This window comes from Pezoporus occidentalis, unplaced genomic scaffold (assembly GCF_034315485.1).
Source record: "Pezoporus occidentalis ecotype Australia unplaced genomic scaffold, CSIRO_AGI_Poc_V1 ctg1707, whole genome shotgun sequence".
Lineage (NCBI taxonomy): Eukaryota > Metazoa > Chordata > Aves > Psittaciformes > Psittacidae > Pezoporus > Pezoporus occidentalis.
In genome coordinates this window covers 35-11,160 of record NW_026913540.1, presented here as the reverse complement: position 1 = coordinate 11,160, position 11,126 = coordinate 35, and the positions used below count along the sequence as shown (strand labels likewise).

Sequence of the window (11,126 nt, the reverse complement as noted above, 5' to 3'; positions counted from 1 at the left end):
ATGGGTTAGAAATTGGCAACACTGGGTTAGGAATGGCCAAAAATGGCTCAAACCGAGTCAGGAAAGAGCAAAAATGGGTTAGAAATGGCAAGAAATTAGTAAGAAATGGACAAAAAAGTTTGGAAAAGGTCAAAATGGTTCAAAAAGTGTTAGAATTGGGGAAAAAAGGGTTCGAAACAGCCTAAACCAGTTAAGAAATAGCTAGGAAAAGCTTAAAATAGGCTAGAAACTTCCATAAATAGTTCAGATTTAGCCAAAAATGGAATAAAACCTGCAACTCAATCATGTACCAAGGAAAGAGTCAGGGTATTTTCAGCTCTGTCTTGAACACTGCCAGCCATGGGGCAGCCACAGCTTCTCTGGGCACCCTGTGCCACTGTCCCACCACCCTCACAGGGAACAACTTCTAAGATCTCATCTCAATCTCCCCTCTCTGTCACGTTAAAATCCTTCCCCCTTGGCCCATCCCCACAGGCCCTTGCTCTCCCCACAAGAAATGAGGGCAGATCCCAGGATCATCCCTCGGCAGCCGCAGCGCTCCGCTGCCGGCTCAGCCAGCCCAACTCACACACCGAGTCCAAAGCAGCCACTCTGGGGAAGTCTCTTGAGGTGTTCTGGCAACTCCTACAGCACCCCAAGATCGCCATCGCCACCCACCTCCTTCCACGCTCCTCTGTCCACAGGCGGCACCGGCTCCGAGACACCAAGACGGGAACCACCAGAGGAGCTGCTCTTGCCTCCTCCACCGGTAGCTTGTGTTCCGTGGGGCAGCTGTCGTCTCCCGGTGCCTCTGCTGGAGGGTTCTGTGGGGTTCTGTGACCTCACACACCTGAACACGGGGAGTTCCAGAATCAGCCACCCCTGTGGTCTCCATGTCCCCAAGGTCATTGTGATGCATGAGCTCTGACTGGGTCCATGGGGTGCTCTGGAGGTGCTGCAGGCATTCTCTGGGATTCTCTAGGGGTATCCCCAGGATGCCCTGGGAGTGCACAGAGACACAGGGCCGTGGAGCAAGCTGCTCTAGTGGAAGGTGTCCCTGCCCGTGCCTTTGGGGGTTGGAGCTGGGTGAGCGTGGGCTCTTTAAGGAGGGAGAGCCCTGCAGTAACCAGTGCAGAGGAGAGCCCTCCCCTCCCTCGGGAGGCTGCATCTCCCGGGGCTGCCCTGCGCATCCAGGTCCGTGTTCTTTGACTTTGCAATCCTGTTTTAGTGTTGGCCTCAAACACATTGTGGGTGCGTGCGTGGGTTTTGGGGGGTTCCTGTAGAAACGGCTTCATGTAACCAAAAACGGGGGTGGGGTGGGCGGGGAAGGTGCGTGGGGTCATTAAGTGCCTGTTGATGAACTGTCTGTGGGGAAGGGGGGGGATGGGCCTCACCTCCCCCCCAGCACCCCAAAACGGGGGGGTGGGGGAGGGTCCCCAATGGACACAACCTCCCATCCCCCACCCGGGGGTGTCGGGGGGTGGCACCTCCCCCCCTCTTTATACCCGGGATGGGAGAGGGGAGGATAAAGGGGGGGATGGGGGGGGGTCTATCCGAAGCCTCAGTGACACCGATGTAAATAGCGCATAAAAAGGAAACTTAACCAATAAATAAAGATTTCACAGGAAATCTTTATTTGGCCTTTCCCCATCCCCCTCCCGCACTTCCGGGTTGGATGCCGCCCCAGGCAGCCTTTCCCCCAAAACCCCCCGCTCCCACCTCCCCCCCAACAGCCAATCAGCTCTGAGCTCCCCAACTGTGGTACCCCCTGAGCCCCCCCATGGGGCTGAATAGTTAAGGGGGGGGGGGGGCATGTGTTTGCTCACCCCCATTCCCCACATTCCTGCCATTTCTCCCCCTCTCCCTCCATCCCTCCCCATTTCTCATCCCACCATCGTTACCCCCCCGCTTATTTACATGCAATTAGCATAAGACCTGCTTTATCCACACAACCTTATTTACACGTTACTTCCTTATTTACATGTTATTAATGGGGGCCTAAATTTGGGCTCCTTTGCCAGCATCAGCGCTTCCAGCAGCCCCTGAGGGCCTCCGGGGGCCTGCAGGGGGCGCAGCTGCGCCTGGAGCTTCCCATTGGATGCGGCCAGAGCCCGGAGCTGGATCCAGCGACGGGACTGGAAGGGATGGAGGGGGGGACACAAGGAAATGAGGGACCCCAAAGCCATGGGAGGGACCCAAATACCCCCCAAGACCCCCAAACACCTTAAATATCGCCCCATATTTCCCCACAAGCCTCTAAACCCATTCATAACCCCCAGATCCCCCTCCCAGCACCGCTGAACCCCCAAAATTCCCCCTAAAGCCCCAAACTCCCCCATGTCATCCCCTATAGACCCAAAATCCCCCTCCAGGACCCCCAGATATCCCTCATCCCTCCCAAAAAGCGGCGCTGGGACCCTTTAGGGACCCCAACCCCTCCCCATAACCATCAAATTCCACTTCCCAGACCCCCCCCCAAGCCCATCAGGACCCCCCCAAATCCCCACATTCCCCCGTTGGCACCCACCAGCCGCTGCTTCCCCTCCTGCAGCTGCCTCCTCAGTGGCCCCAGGGCAGTTTCTGGGGAGTCCATGGGGCTGCCCCATAGCTCTGGGCCCTGCTGGATCTGGGCCCCCCGAGCCCCTGAGAGCCCCGTGGCCTCCAGCATCAACCTGGGGGGCAAGGGGGGCCCCAAAGCCAAACGTTGAGGGGAGTCTGGGGGGCCCAAAGGGGTCCAGATCCCATTTTGGGGACCCCAAAAGGGCTGCAGGGACCATGGAGGGGTTGGGGGCACCCCAAAAGGTCTCAGCACTGGGTTTAGGGAGAATCTGGGGGGGGCTTTAAGGACCCCTATGAGCCCAGCACCCACTTCAGAAGGAAACCCAGGGGGGTTTAAAGTATAGAGGGGGTCCCTAAAGGGTTCTGGGGTTCAGGAGTGGGGAGGAAAAGATCATGGGGGAGGGCCCAGGGGCAGTTTTGGGTTGCAGGGGGGAAACCGGGCTGCAGGATGTATTCGGGGGGGTCCTTGAGAGGGTTTTGGGTGCATGGGGGAATCCATAGGGTGGTTTTCGGGTGTACAGTGGATGCTTTTGGGGTGCAGGGGGTTGTTTTGGGGTGCCGTGGGGGTAGATTTGGGGTGCAGAGGTGTGTTTTGGGGTGCAGGGGGGTGGTTTTGGGGTGCCGTGGGGCTTCTGGGATGCATGGGGGTGGTTTTAGGGTGCAGGGGGCATGGTTTTGGGGTGCAGGGGGGATCCGCCAGTTGTGTTTTGGTGTGCAGGGGGCATGGTTTTGGGGTGCGGGGGGGCGTTTTGGGATGCAGGGGGTTGTTTTGAGGTGCAGGGGGGATGGTTTTGGAGTGCAGAGGGGGTGTTTTCGGATGCAGGGGGGATGGTTTGGGGGTGCAGGGGGGTGTTTTGGTCCCTGTGGGACCCCCCAAAACCCCATAGAGCCCCCCCAAAACCCTCTAACGCTCCCCACCCCACCCCCCAAACCTGAATCTCCTTGAGGTGCTGGTACCTGAGCCCCGAGTTAAGGAGGAAACCTGGGGGGGGGGGGGGGGGTGTTAAAGGAGGGGTTGGGGGGGTCGGGGAGGATCATGGGAGGGAATTGGGGGTTCCTGGGGATCCCAATGGGATTTGGAGGGGTCCTAAAGGAATTTGGGCTCCTGTGCATGGATCTGGGGGAAGGGGTTGGGGGGGGGGGTCACAAGGGGGAATTGGGGGGTGCTGGGGGGTTGTTGGGATCCCAATGGAATTTTGGGGGGGTCCTAACAGGCAAAGGGGTTTGGGGGGGTCCTGAGGGGTTTTGGAGGCTCCCCAATGAGCTTGGGTGTCCCCCCCCCCACTTTGGGGTGCAGCGGATACCACAGCAGGTTCCCTTTGATCTTCTTCACATTCCTATAGGAACACCCCCCCCCCCCCCCCCCGCCATGTATTTTAGGGACCGATCCGAGGTTTGGGGTCCCTCCAGATGTTGCAGTTCCTCCCCCCCAGATGTTGGGGTGCCCCCCTCACCGCGGGTGCCGCACGTGGCCCATGATGTACTCCCGGATGGGGGCACAGGGCCCCGTGCACAGCCTGGAGGTGGGGGGGAGACAAAGAGAGGGGGTCAGGAGCACCCCAACCCCCCCAGGACCCCAAAAGCCCCCACTGGGGGGTCCCGCGGGCTCCAACCTGCGCAGCTCGGGATCGGAGGGGAGCTCCAGCTCCGCCATGATGGGCGAAATTGGCGGGAACTGGACGGGACCAAACTGGGGCGGGCTCGGGGGGGATCGGGGGGGGGGGGGCCCGGGCCCGATCCTGGCCCCTGCGCGCCCCCCGCAGCCCCCTCCCCCCCCCCCCCGCGTCACGTGGTCATCACCCAGCACCGCCTCCTGCCCCACCCCCGCGGGCTCTTCGCCCTCCAGGTCACCTCGGGTCACGTGGGGCGGGGCTCCATAGGGAGGACCCAGACCCCGCCCCATAACTTGGGGGGCTCCACAGGTGGGGAGCCCCATAACGTGGGGGAGGGCACAAAGGGGGACCCTCAGACCCCGCCCCATAACTTGGGGAGCACAAACGGGAGCTCCATAGTGGGGACCCAGACCCCACCCCATAGCTTGGGGGGCACAAAGGGGGCGCCTCATAACTTGGGGGGGGGGGCACAAAGGGGGACCCCCACACCCCGCCCTATACCTTGGGGGGCACAAAGGGGGGCTCCATAGGGGGGACGCAGACCCCGCCCCATAACTTGGGGGGCTTCATAGGGGACTTCCAGAGCCTGCCCCATACCTTGGGGGCCACAAAGGGGGCGCCCCATAACTTGGGTGAGGGCACAAGCAGGGACCCCCAGACCCCGCCCCATGACTTGGGGGCCACAAAGGCCCCCCCCCCCTAACTTGGGGGTCCCAATGCCCGGCCCCCAACACCCCATAGCGCGGGTCCTGGCCGCCCGCTTGGGGGCGCTGTTGCACCGGGCCCCGGTGCTGCTACGGGAGCGGCGCCGCTCGGTGCTGGGGGCGCTGCTCCGTGGGGGGGGCACCGGGGCTTCCCCCCCCGGCTCTCGCCGCTGCTCCGGGGGCACCGGGGCTCGAACCCGGGAGCTCGGGACCCGAACCCGGGGTCCCTGGAGCCTCAATGGGAGCCGCAACCGGATGCGCGGCGGGGCCGGGGCATCCCCAGCCCCATCTTTGGATCCAGTGCGGAGCAGTGGGAAGTGAGTTGGGAATGAGGGTAACGGGTGGCAATGGGGGGCAATGGCGTAATGGGGGGTAATGGGGTAACAGGGGCAATGGGGGTAATTAGGGGTAATGGGCAATGGGGGTAATGGGGGGCAATGGGGGTAAAGGGGGGTAATGGGGGGCAATAAGGTCAATGGAGACAATGGGGGGCAATGGTGGGCAATGGTGACTCTCCCCCCCACCCCAGAGCCCCCCCTCCTGGAGCCCGGTTCCACTCTTCCAGCCCCATGGAATTTCTTGTCTGTGTCAGCGCTCTCCCCCGCAACCGGATCCAGACCTGGATCCGTGTCCATATGTGGAGCATCCGGATCCAGATCCCATAGGATCTGCTCCCAAGCACCAGGAGCTGCGATACCAATGGGATCCAGTGCTCCCAGATGATCCAGGGCTCTGGAATGAGGGGGAGCTGCAGCATGAGCCGGTGCTTCGGAATGATTCCATGCTCCCAGAGAGCCTGGTGCGGTTCCGGCATGATCTTACGTCCATCCGGTATTTGCTGTATTAGTGTTTTTCAAGTGTGGGGCTTGGGCTAAGGTTTTTGTCCCATTGTACTTTATAGTAATGACTTGTAATACAATACAATCATTGATCATGAAACTGATCTGGCTTATGTTCCCAGTGTGGTCACCACCTTTATACTTTGGGAGGTATATGATGGAGGTGCTTAGCAATTACACATCTTTTTTCTCCTTCTCAGGTGCTCAACCTGTGAAGGAGACATCCTTTTACCCTCCCAGTCGTCCCCCCAGACCATTTACATTTGAGAGTTTTGAATTTTTTGAATGGCATTTTAATGCTGTTGAGACTTGTTTGCTGATGGTGATGGGAATCACCATGCTAACACGCATACAGAGTGTGTTTTACCCACTACTGATTTCAGGAGTTAAGCAGAGTCAGGTTTGGGTCTTGTCTGGGGTCAAACGACGATGTAGGAGGACCGAGAGATTTTCCCTGAGGCTGGACAGCCATGAGTGGCAGGGTGTGTGGGATAGTATGGGCAAGTATCTAGGTCAGTGGGCCCCTCCAGTACTTTGGAATTTCACTACCGAACAACTGCAAAATCCAGAAGAATTAGTAAAACACTTAAATGAGGTGTGTGGTCATTCTGGCCATACCAGAGATGGACAAATCATGGCAACGTGCTGGGGCTTGGCCTATGCTTACAGGGCCTTGTTCAACACTATCCAGCACCTTCAAAAGGAAAAGAATGTCGGCGGATCTGAGGGCAAAGCAACAGTCGCTACTCAAACTTTGGCTGCAATGAACAGCACAGCTACCCCAGCGGCAAGTACAGCAGCTGCTCAAACTTCAACTGCAACAGACAGCGCGGTTACCCCAGCTCCAAGCACAGCAGCTGCACCACCCCCAGCAACAAGTACAGTTGCTACTCAAACCACAGTGATAATCACTGCAGCCAAACCAGAGGACCAATTAATCACTGTACCAATATCGGTTGCCCCTGTACGCAAGAGAACAAGCAAAAAGGAGGCAAAAAGGGTGAAGCGAGATGAAGAACCAATGAATTCACCACCCGGTCCAGAATCTGATCAGGAGTCATCACCACATGACGAAGAAGAAGAAGAAGAGGTAACTTCTCGACCTCGGACCTCAACCGAGCTGCGGAATATGCGAAAAGATTTTACCCGTCAACCAGGGGAGCACATCATCACCTGGTTACTCCGATGCTGGGACAATGGGGCCGATGGTCACGAACTAGAAGGTACAGAAGCCAAGCAGCTGGGATCACTTGCTAGAGAAGGGGGAATTGACAAAGCAATTGCAAGAGAGAAAAAGTCCCTCAGCCTTTGGAGGCGGCTCTTGGCAGCTGTGAAAGAAAGGTTTCCGTACAAGGACGATGTTACGAGTCGTTCGGCCAAGTGGACTACTATAGACAAAGGCATCCAGTCTCTGAGGGAATCGGCCATCGTAGAGATGATCTATCACATCAAGCCGAATAACGGGGATACACCTATAGATCCAGATGAAGTTGAATGTACACGACCCATGTGGCGAAAACTTACACGGAATGCACCGTCATCATATGCCCATTCATTGGCAACAGTGACCTGGAATGACATAGTACCACTAACAGTGGATGAAATGGTTCATAAACTCCGAGAGTTCGAAGACAATCTCACCCCTTCCATCATCTCAGCTGTGAAAAAACTGTCCCAGGACCTCGAACAATTGAGGGACAATCTATCTGATTTATCCAGCTCCTCACGTGTACCAACACACGTCTCAGCTATTAACAAAAGGCGTCCTATTGTTCAAGAGAGGAGATACAGGAGGTATACGCCACGGGGTACCCTATGGTTTTACCTGCTGGATCACGGAGAAGACATGACAAAGTGGGATGGAAAACCTACTTCAGCTTTGGAGGAACGGGTGAGTGAACTGAAGAGGGGAGCAAGGGCCAAGACTGATCGTCCCATGAGAGCTACGGCTTCAGTCTCTGGTGATCAGTTTCCCAGATGGAGTGGAAGAGCTGATTTTACTCCAGCTCCTGTGATAACGAAGAATAATCCCTTTCACCACGACTTAAGTGTCCAATGCTGTGACGACCATTAGAGGGGCCCTGCCTCCAGCCAGGTGGAGGTAGGGGACAATCGGATTTACTGGACTGTGTGGATCAGATGGCCTGGCACATCAGTCCCACACAAGTATAAGGCTCTAGTAGATACCGGTGCACAGTGTACCCTGATGCCATCAAGCTGTCAAGGGGTGGAACCCATCTATATTTCTGGAGTAACAGGAGGATCCCAAGAGTTGACTGTGCTGGAGGCTGAAATCAGCCTGACTGGGAGGGAATGGCAAAAGCACCCTATTGTGACTGGTCCAGAGGCTCCATGCATTCTCGGCATAGACTACCTCAAGAGAGGGTACTTCAAAGACCCAAAAGGGTACCGGTGGGCTTTTGGTATTGCTGCTTTGGAGACTGAGGAAATTGAGCAGCTGTCCACCTTGCCTGGTCTCTCAGAAGATCCCTCTGCTGTGGGGTTGCTGAAAGTCGAAGAACAACAAGTGCCAATTGCGACCACAACAGTGCACCGGCGGCAATATCGCACCAACCGAGACTCCCTGATTCCCATCCATCAGCTGATCCGTAGACTGGAGAGTCAGGGGGTGATCAGCAGGACCCGCTCACCCTTTAATAGCCCCATATGGCCAGTGCGAAAGTCTAATGGAGAATGGAGACTAACAGTAGACTATCGTGGCCTGAATGAAGTCACACCACCATTGAGTGCTGCCGTACCGGACATGCTAGAACTTCAGTATGAACTAGAGTCAAAGGCAGCCAAGTGGTATGCCACGATTGATATTGCCAATGCATTTTTCTCAATTCCTTTGGCAGCAGAGTGCAGGCCACAGTTTGCTTTTACTTGGAGGGGTGTCCAGTTCACTTGGAACCGACTGCCCCAGGGGTGGAAACACAGCCCTACCATTTGCCATGGACTGATCCAGAATGCACTGGAACAGGGGCAAGCTCCAGAACACCTGCAATACATTGATGACATTATTGTGTGGGGCGATACAGCGGAAGAAGTCTTTGAGAAAGGGAGGAAAATAATCCAAATCCTGCTGAAAGCCGGTTTTGCCATAAAACGGAGTAAGGTCAAGGGACCTGCACAGGAGATTCAATTTTTGGGAATAAAATGGCAAGATGGACGTAGACAGATCCCCACAGATGTGATCAACAAGATAACAGCAATGTCTCCACCAACTAATAAGAAAGAAACGCAAGCTTTCTTGGGTGCAGTGGGGTTCTGGAGAATGCACATCCCAAATTACAGTTCGATTGTAAGCCCTCTCTATCATGTGACCCGGAAGAAGAATGATTTTAAATGGGGCCCTGAGCAGCAACAAGCCTTTGAGCAAATTAAACGCGAGATAGTTCATGCAGTAGCCCTTGGACCAGTCCGGACCGGACCAGATGTAAAAAATGTGCTGTACACTGCAGCTGGGGAGAACGGTCCTACCTGGAGCCTCTGGCAGAAAGCTCCAGGGGAGACTCGAGGTCGACCCCTCGGCTTTTGGAGTCGGGGATATAAAGGATCTGAGGCCAGCTATACCCCAACTGAGAAAGAGATACTGGCAGCCTATGAAGGGGTTCGAGCTGCTTCGGAAGTGATTGGCACTGAAGCACAGCTCCTCCTGGCACCCCGGTTGCCCGTGCTGGGCTGGATGTTCAAAGGCAGGGTCTCCTCTACACATCATGCAACCGATGCTACATGGAGTAAATGGGCTGCACTAATTACACAACGAACTCGAATAGGAAATCTCAGTCGTCCAGGCATTCTAGAAGTCATCATGGACTGGCCAGAGGGCAAAGATTTTGGAATGTCACCAGAGGAGGAGGCGGTGCGTGCTGAAGAGGCCCCACCATATAATAAACTGTCAGAAAGTGAAAAGCAGTATGCCTTGTTTACTGATGGCTCTTGCCGTATTGTGGGAAAGCATCGGAGATGGAAGGCAGCTGTATGGAGTCCTGGACGACAAGTTGCAGAAACTGCTGACGGAGAGGGTGAATCGAGCCTCAAGTTTGCCGAGGTGAAAGCCATACAGCTGGCCCTGGACATTGCTGAACGAGAAAAGTGGCCAGTACTTTATCTCTATACTGACTCATGGATGGTGGCAAATGCCCTGTGGGGGTGGTTGAAGCAATGGAAGCAGAGCAACTGGCAACGCAGAGGTAAACCCATCTGGGCTGCTGCACTGTGGAAAGATATTGCTGCCCGGGTGCAGAACCTGGTGGTGAAGGTACGTCATGTAGATGCCCATGTACCCAAGAGTCGGGCCACTGAGGAACACCAGAACAACCAACAAGTGGATAAAGCGGCTAAGATTGAAGTGGCTCAGATGGACTTAGATTGGCAACATAAAGGTGAATTATTTTTGGCCCGGTGGGCCCATGACACTTCAGGCCATCAGGGCAGAGATGCAACATATAGATGGGCCCGTGATCGAGGGGTGGACTTAACAATGGACACTATTGCCCAGGTTATTCATGAGTGTGAAACATGTGCTGCAATTAAACAAGCCAAGCGGTTAAAGCCTCTTTGGTATGGAGGACGATGGTTGAAGTATAAATATGGGGAGGCCTGGCAGATTGACTATATCACACTGCCACCAACCCGCCAAGGCAAGCGCCATGTGCTTACCATGGTGGAAGCAACCACCGGGTGGCTGGAAACATACGCCGTGCCCCATGCCACTGCCCGGAACACCATCCTGGGCCTTGAGAAACAGATTTTGTGGCGACACGGCACCCCAGAGAGAATTGAGTCAGACAATGGGACTCATTTCCGGAATAACCTTATAGATATTTGGGCCAAAGAGCATGGCATTGAGTGGGTATATCACATCCCCTACCATGCACCAGCCTCTGGGAAAATCGAACGGTACAATGGGCTGTTAAAAACTACACTGAGAGCAATGGGTGGGGGAACTTTCAAGCATTGGGATACACACTTACCAAAGGCCACCTGGTTGGTCAACACCAGAGGATCTGCCAACAGGGCTGGCCCAGCCCAGTCAGAACTTTTACATATTGTAGAGGGGGACAAAGTTCCCGTGGTGCATATGAAGAATTTGCTGGGGAAGACAGTCTGGGTAATTCCTGCTTCAGGTAAAGGCAAACCCACTCGTGGGATTGCTTTTGCTCAGGGACCTGGATATACTTGGTGGGTAATGCGGGAAGATGGGGAAGTCCGATGTATACCTCAAGGGGATTTGATTTTAGGGGAAAACAGCCAGTGAACTCAATTGTATGCTGTTGCCTGCTGTGTAATGCTTTTATAGCCCATCAACTAGATGTCTCCAGGTCACCAGCGACTGGCCCTGACTTCCCTCCAGCCATCATCCCAACAGAGAATGAACTTTGAACATCATGGACCGAATGGACTCGGCAGCATTATAGGGATTGGTC

At 55.6% G+C, this 11,126-nt stretch overlaps 1 long non-coding RNA gene across 1 annotated transcript; it reads right to left on the bottom strand.

Annotated features, from left to right (window-relative positions):
• Positions 1-3,457: 3,457 nt before the first annotated feature.
• LOC134161243 (uncharacterized) lies at positions 3,458-4,059 on the bottom strand. Its single transcript, XR_009963898.1, has 3 exons — positions 3,993-4,059; positions 3,843-3,875; positions 3,458-3,495 (listed from the first exon to the last, which is right to left on the bottom strand). It is a non-coding gene; the product is annotated as an uncharacterized LOC134161243 (long non-coding RNA).
• Between the last annotated feature and the right edge of the window lie 7,067 nt (positions 4,060-11,126).